Source organism: Lepidothrix coronata, unplaced genomic scaffold (genome assembly GCF_001604755.1).
Source record: "Lepidothrix coronata isolate B3197 unplaced genomic scaffold, Lepidothrix_coronata-1.0 Scaffold298, whole genome shotgun sequence".
Taxonomy (NCBI): domain Eukaryota; kingdom Metazoa; phylum Chordata; class Aves; order Passeriformes; family Pipridae; genus Lepidothrix; species Lepidothrix coronata.
Window position 1 is genome coordinate 101,520 of NW_016690478.1, and position 7,932 is coordinate 109,451.

Sequence of the window (7,932 nt, forward strand, 5' to 3'; positions counted from 1 at the left end):
ATCTCTTGCATAAACTTTGCTCAGATCTCTAGGGAATGAGCAGCACAGGGGGAAATCCATCCTCTTACAAAGTGTGGGAAGAGTTTAGGTACTCCCAGGACATAAATCCCAAATAATGCTTGGAAAGAGATCAAAGGGTCCAAAGGAAAACAGGGACCAAAGAACACCTGAGCTCTGGCACAGGATTCAAGCTGGGCTGTGTTTGTGTGGATTTAAAGGCAGAAAAGGAAAAAGAAAAGTTGGGCTCTGGAATTTTTATAAGATCTGTAACAGAGATGGGATTTCAAGGTGGTCCCACAAAAGCCAGCATTAGTTTTTGTCACTTTGACCAGTTAGTAACACTTCTTTTCCTCAATGACCTGCAGACAGACTATGATTTCCTCAGGCAGTCACTTCTCTGACTTGCTGTGGGCCCATGTTTCAGCGCAACACGTTATGTCTGGTAAATATTGGAAACATTGACTATTTTGTGAGGAAAAGGGTTTTTGACTTTTCTCTCAGTGCATGAAACCAGCTGTCTTCAGATCCCAAAGCAAGAGCAGTGCCAGCAGAAGTGAATATCTGGAGACATTTGCCTGTGTTTGATTCAGAGGCTGCCCAGAGGGACTGGGAGCTGCTGGTTGTGTATTCCTGCACTGCTGCAGGCACTCAGCAGTATTTGCAGAATTTTCTTCTTGTTTGCACAGACACAACCTTGATTACACAAAATAACAACTTGGGTTTAAGCCTAAACATTGAGAATTATCATTTTGCAAACTGACAGTTTGACAGGTTGCAATATTTCCCTGAATATAGAACAACTAGCTGAATATTTAAGAACAGTAAACATTGTCATTTAGAAATAACACCAAATTCACTCTATTGTGGCTCTTTTTTAAGTATTTATTGTGTAGATTTGTCTGAGAAGAAATGGCAAAATAACACACACACAAAAAAAGAAAGAATGAAAATGTTTCACACCATTTAGACTTCTGGTGAAACAAAACCTATTGTTTTATGTGGGAAATTATTGCTGAATTCAAGAAATTGAACTTCATAAATAATAAGCATAGCAGGGGTGGAATAAATTAAATTCTAGTAAGTTAAACTTATTAGAGGTTTAATTATTTAGTTAATTTAGTTTATTTATTTCTCTCCTTCTATTCCTATTATTTCTGAATAATAACTTTTAATATTAATAACTTATTAGATGTGTAATAACATTGGAAGTTTAATAAGTTATTAAGCTTCTAATAAGCTATTAGAAGGTTTTAAAATAAAGAATAAATTAAAAAACTTCAAAATCAAGATTAATAAACTTCAGGAGTAATGGGAATAGCAGGGGAAATAAGCTTCTATTAAGTTTAATAATATCTGACGACTAATATCTTCACTAAATACTTGATTTTAATCAAATTTTGAAAACAGTTATTTTTCTTGCTGATGGGAAAACCTTATAAAGTGGTTTGTGGGATCAAGACAGAACACAACAAAAGAATAATCCTGGATTGTTTATCTGAGCTTGGGTTCACTAACAGCCCCCTACTGCTTCGTGTGCTCAATGAAAGAGAAGCTCAAGGTTTTTTAAATATGCACTTTTAAAACTGATCTTTGGTTACAATTTCAAAGAGTGAAAATTTAACCTCTCAATCAGTTTTGTGGTAAATTCCAGGCCGGGTTGACTGATAAATAGAGGCATGTCTGTGACACAGGAACCGAAAGAGAGAGAAATTACAGTTCTCTGCTTCTCCTCACAGAGGGAAACACACAGGACTGATAAAGAAATGAAGCGGTTCTTTGAACTTCAAAAATGCTGCTGAAGTGAATTGCTGCTGAAGGCAAAATGTTTATAGGCTGTAGCATGAAGAGAAACATGTGCTGGTGGATGGCAGCTGGGAACTGAGCACGGAACAGTAGGACAACACCTGGAAGTGACACAGTGCAGGGTCTCCCTGTGGAAAAAGGAGATTTTACCGTGGCTGTGCAAGGAATGCATCATTTGAAAACTGTATTCAGCAGCGTGGCTGCTTTTGTTGACCTTTTTTCCACTGGCACATTGCCATGTAAATAAGCAAACCCCAAAGTCCTTTGGGTTTTTTTTTTTTATTTGCCAGCGGCTTCTCCACTTCAAATTCTCAGCTGCTGGGGATGAGCAAAGCTCATATAATTTATGAAGCCTTCTATCTTAAAAACAAAACCTGAAAGGCTTTCTGGTGTGTTTGTTTCTATAGAAAGAGCTCTCTCTTGGCTTTTGTGTTGTTGGGGCTCAGCAAAGGGGTTGAAATGAAATACTGGGAGCTGAAATGAGTGGGACTTGCCCAGCAACCCCCCCAACAAGGGGCTCTGGGAGCTGTGCTGCAGCACAGGAACACTCTGCTCAGGCCTAACAAATAGCTGCTCTTAACTCACTGCTCTTAACCTTTGCCCTTCTTAAAATGAAGTTGTGCAGGTACAAAGTTTTAGCTCTGGTTTGCATCCCGTTGAAAGCTTATGGGCTCTCAGCATCACCCAGGGGGGCAAATTCTTAGTCTGGATTTTCATTTTGCTTTGACCCCAGCAGTGCACAAGCAATGAGTTTTGACCAAAGACCTATGTATTTATAAATATATAAATATATTTAGTCACCTAGTGCAGTGAGAGGTGTGGGAGCAGAGAGCTGCCCTGTCTGGCCTTCTCACCCTGGCCCATGGTCATCACTCTCATTTCATTCAAATTTGACCCCAAAAAAAGCATTTAACTACCAGCATTTGCTGACTGTTCCTTAATCCCAGCTCCACAGGCACTCTGCTGCCAGCAGCCCAATTTGTCAGGACAAAACAGTACAAACTACCCGAGGGAATGGCTGGGGCTGTGCCAGGGCAGGGTCAGGTTGGATCTCAGCAAAAGGTTCTTCCCCCAGAGGGTGGTTGGCACTGACCAGACTCCCCAGGGCAGTGGGCACAGCCCCAAGGCTACCAGAGCTCCAGGAGGGTTTGGACAACGCTCTGAGGGACAGGGTGGGGATTTTGGGGGGTCATGGGCAGGGCCCAGGATAGCACTGGATGGTCCTTGTGGGTCCCTCCCAACCCAGGAAATCCTACGGTTCAATAAACTATGGCATGGTGCAGATTTTTGGTTTACTGGGGTTTTGAGTTGTCTTTTTTGTTTCCCATCTTAAGTTGAAGTTTGACACACATTTTGCTAGAATAAGAATAGCCATTTACAAAAACATGCTTGCCAGGAGGAAAATTGCTCTGTGTCCCACAGAGACACCCCCTCTGGTGCTGAGTAGTTCTGTGCTGAAATGTTCTCAGTCAAAAGAACTGGGAATTAAGTCATGAGTGTCAGAAGGGAGCCCCTTTCACCCATTTGGCTTGTTTTCAGGTAATACATAAGGTATATCCAAGGGATCTCTGCTGACTGACACACTCAGTTCATCCATCTACATCCAGATAAACCCCATAGTTTAATATCCTGAGTTAGACACACAACAGGGATTATATTCCAGCTCCCTGATCTGAACTTCACCTGGTTTCCCGGAGCTCTCAGGGCCCTGAGTAGGTCTGATGTGACCTGAAGGCTTTTGTGGAATTCTGTGAATTCAGAATGAAGGATGAGCTGTATCAGTGTTCTACTTGAGAGTCCTCAGACATTTCACACAATTGCTGTTAGATTTAAATACCTCTGAACTGGATAAAGGAAACCTAGACCTGGTTCATGGCTGGGAACCCCCCAGTGAGAAGAGTGGGGAAGATTCTGGGCCTAGTTTTTGACATTATACCTAAAGTATTAAATGCCACCATTGGCTGCTGCCCAGGTTGCCATATTACCCTGGACTCTGATTTCAGGCAGCCAAACTGATGGCACCTCCTTCAGTATAGAGAGAACAAGGGAAGAACCCTTTCTTCCTTCCAAGGAACAGCATTAGTAACTGGTTGGCAGAGATACTTTTAATGGGTTGGGATTGGTGTTTCTGGCATCTCCTGCCTGGTCTGCAGAGGCAAAAGTGGGTCCTGTTCACACACAGGCAAAACTATAATGCTGCCTGAAAATGAGGCCGGGGGAGGTTCTTTGTCACAAAGTCCTAAAGACAAAATTAATTGGTGCTAAGAGAAGCTACTGGGGATGGGCTGCGAAAAAAGCTGGATAGGACTAATTGTGGGATGTACTTCCAGGGAAAGTGGAGGTGCCTGGGATCACCACGGCTCTTGTGCCTCCTGTTAAAGCCACCACATGTGGTTCACCACGTGGGTATGGAAAGCTTGGCATTCAGAACTGGCAGCAAAGGCTTGCCAGGAGTCCAGCAGTGCAATTATGGGCAGTCCTTCAGCTACGTGGGGATGACACTCATTCCTTGGTCCATACTCAGGGGTTTGTAATAATACTGCATTGCTCTATCTTGTTGTAATTCTCCCCTGAATAACATCAAATTAATTTCTCTTCAGGACTGCTGAGTACAAGCCAAAGCAAGGTGTGCCATGGCAGGAATCACTAAAAACCCTCCGGGGGCTGGATGCCTCTCTCAGATGAATTATTACCTATTACTACAAATGTGTCTTGATATTTGATTTCTATATATCTATAGAAGCAATCACAGCAGTTTAATGCCTTGACCTTTTATCTTTCACTGACTCACAGTGATTCAGTGTCTGAAAGACTCTTTATCACAAATTTCCCTTATTTTCCATGGCCAAAGTTAGGAGCTCAATCAACCCTCTATGTGTTCTTGTTGTAACTTCAACTGAGTGATTCACCTGCATTCAACAGCATTTGAGGCTTACAAGTTGCACAGCTCCTTCCTAAGGGAATATTTTACAGGAAACACAGAGGAATCAACATTTTGTTGACTCTTTGCAGTGATATTTTTTTTGCAGAAATTGGGGAGGTTGAAAGATACTGCATTATTTTCTTCTAGACTTTGAGCCTTTAGTATAATTTATGTCTTGATTTCAGGCTTTTCTGCCCCACTGCTGGTGGAGAAGCTTTGATTGGCTGGTTGGTTGGTGTTGTTTTGTTGTTGGGTTTTTTTTAAGAGAAAGAAAAGAGAAGATCTGAATTGTCTAAATTGCACTTCTTCATGTAGATCAAACAAGGGTAATTTAAGGAAAACACCACACACTTGAAGACCTGAAAACAAAACCCCCTGTCCATTGCAACCCACAGCTCATTCTATTTGTTTTGTGTTGCCATGTAACAGCAGTTTTCTCCTCCATCGTTTGAGTGCCCAGGTGTGTTAAAAACTTCAGGTGATGAAGAGCCTGTTGCATGTCTAGAAGTGATTCTTGTGGCTCCTTTCCAAAGATTGATTTTTTTGTTTTGGTTTTTTGTTCCCCCTTGGTAGTCTGGGTTCTACTCACAGTGAAATATCATCCCACTGTGAAACAAAAAAAGCTGTTAACTGTAGAGGTGTGTTCCCTAGGTTATTCTGTTTGACTCTAGTGAAGTTATGTCCTAATTTTTGAAGCCTATTTAATTACTGGAGGGATGTTACTGAGCATTGGCTCATAAATGCACATGTTGGTGAGTGTTTGCAGGGTCAGGCTCCCTCATTTTCTGTGGGGGATGTATTGTGAGTGTTGGGTTCATGGCATCTGTCACTTGTCAGCATCTTAAATCTCACAGAAACACCTTTCTACATTGTGTGAATATGTAATTAGGTAAAAAAACCAGCCCATGATAAAAACTGAATCACCCAAGTGAAAAAGCAAAGGGGAAACTTTAGGTCTGAATGCAGAATGGTTAGAATTATTCAGTGTGCTTCTTGCTGTAAAATCTCATGTGATGAGAGCTGTGGACACAGTTTAGTTCTAAATGAACCCTTTTTTAAATATACCAGTCCTGAGTGTGGGGAGGAGGAAGCTGGATATTGTCTCCATCGTTCAGGAGGAGTTGTTCTGGCAGGAGCAGAGATGGCATTCAGCTGTACAGGAATCAGCCCCCGACTTCTGTGCTTCAGCTGCATTTCTGACCTGGTAGTCCCTTTTCTGTGTTCTTTCTGTCTTATCTGAGCTAATACAAAGAGACAAGGAAACCTTCCTGGATACTTGGCTTATGACATTCCACACCCCCAGCTTCAAGATCAAAGCCAGACAGCTGAGGGTGAGGGAGAGGTAAAAGCCCTGGCTACTGCCATGGACAGAGAGAGTCACAGGAATAAGAACATGCATCTGCAGTGATGATTTTACTGTAACTGTCCACCTGCAATGGCTGATGCTGTAAGGGAAATACAGCTCAAAATCATGATAAAAACATAAGTTTTTTGAACACCATTTCAGATACCTCTGAGGCGGCTCTTGTTCCTGAAGGCTCTGTGATCACAGCAGTTGGGAAGTAAAGGAGCACCTTAACAACAGTCATAATGAAGGTAAAGCCTCTGTTTTGACTCAGAGTAATACGAAGGGCAGGCTGGGCAGGGATGAAGCTCTGGGCTGTGGTGGGTTGCTCTGCAAGTGAGTGAAGTGGATAGATGTGATCTGGATTTACCATGGGGTGCAATTCCCAGATGTAATGCTGGAAGGGCACAGGATTACAGGACATGCTGAGTTGGAAGGGACCCACAAGGATCATCAAGTCCAACCCTTAGCTCTGCACAGGCCCATCCCCAGAGTCACATGAGGTGCCTGAGAGCATCATCCAGACACTTCTTCAACTCTGTTATCAAGTAACAGAAAACTGGAGGGGCTTGTTACCCTTTAAAAGGCTTCTTTGTTTGCTTGGAAAGTGTGTAAAGATGAATGTGACTGTTTCTGATGCCAGCTAAAGATTAGTTTCAAGGTTTCCTGCATCTTTCAATTATGTAGAAGGACAATGAAGTTCAGCTATAGCTGAGACCTAGAAAATGAAAACAGCAGTAGCAACACAGACACTAAATCTGAGTGGATTACACTTTGGAAACTACCCCTTTGAGAAAGAAAAGTACAATTTTCATTCCATGAACTGAAAATGCTCTGGAATGAGGTAAATAGGCTGTGACAGCAGAAACAGGCAGACCAGAGAACAAAATATCATTCCAATTCCTGTAGGGAATGTTTCATTGGCACCTATAAAAAGGTGCCAATGAAACATAAAAAGGGAGGAGTAAAAAAAAAGGGAGGAGTAAAAAAACTTATAATTTTTCGGTATGTGCAAGAGAAATCACCTTTCTAGGCCACAACACAAACCTTTTCCAGGAATCTTACTGGAGACATCCAAGCTCTGTAAATCCCTCATATCACTGGACAGCTTTCTTTTTAAGCCAGTCCCAGGTAAACTGGAGAGAACAGCTCCCAAAGATGTCTTGTTGTCTTCAAAATGGAGATCCTGAACACGATGGGAAATGGGAAAATCAGTACTTCTGAGTGCACCAGATTCTTGGAATGGGGTTTCTAACCTGAACACAGAATCCCTTGAGGACCCAACATGTTGAGTTTTTAAGTGATGCTCTTTGCTGACTCTTCTAAACACCTCACAGGTGGAGCGATGCCGCTGTTAGAAATTCCAGAACCCCTCCACAAGGTTGTGGTGCTCACAGTACTGCAGCAAGCAAGGGAAGACAAGGGATCAGACCCAGCCAGCACGGGTTTAGGAAGGGCAGGTCCTGTCTGACCAACCTGATCTCCTTTTATGCCCAGGTGACCCACCTGGTGGATGAGGGGAAGGCTGTGGATGTGTCTCCCTGGACTTCAGCAAAGCCTTGGACACCGTCTCCCACAGCACACTCCTGGAAAAGGCTTGGACAGGGGCACTCTGGGCTGGGTCAGGAACTGGCTGAGGGCCCAGAGAGTGGTGGGGATGGAGCTGCATCCAGCTGGGATCTGGTCACCAGTAGTGTCCCCAAGGATCAGTGTTGGGCCCAGTCCTGTTTAATGTCTTTATTGAGGATTTAGATGAGGGCATTGAGTCCACCATCAGCAAATTTGGAGATGACACTAAGTTGGGGGGGAGTTGATGTGCTGGAAGGCAGGAGGGCTCTGCAGGGGGACCTGGACAGGCTGG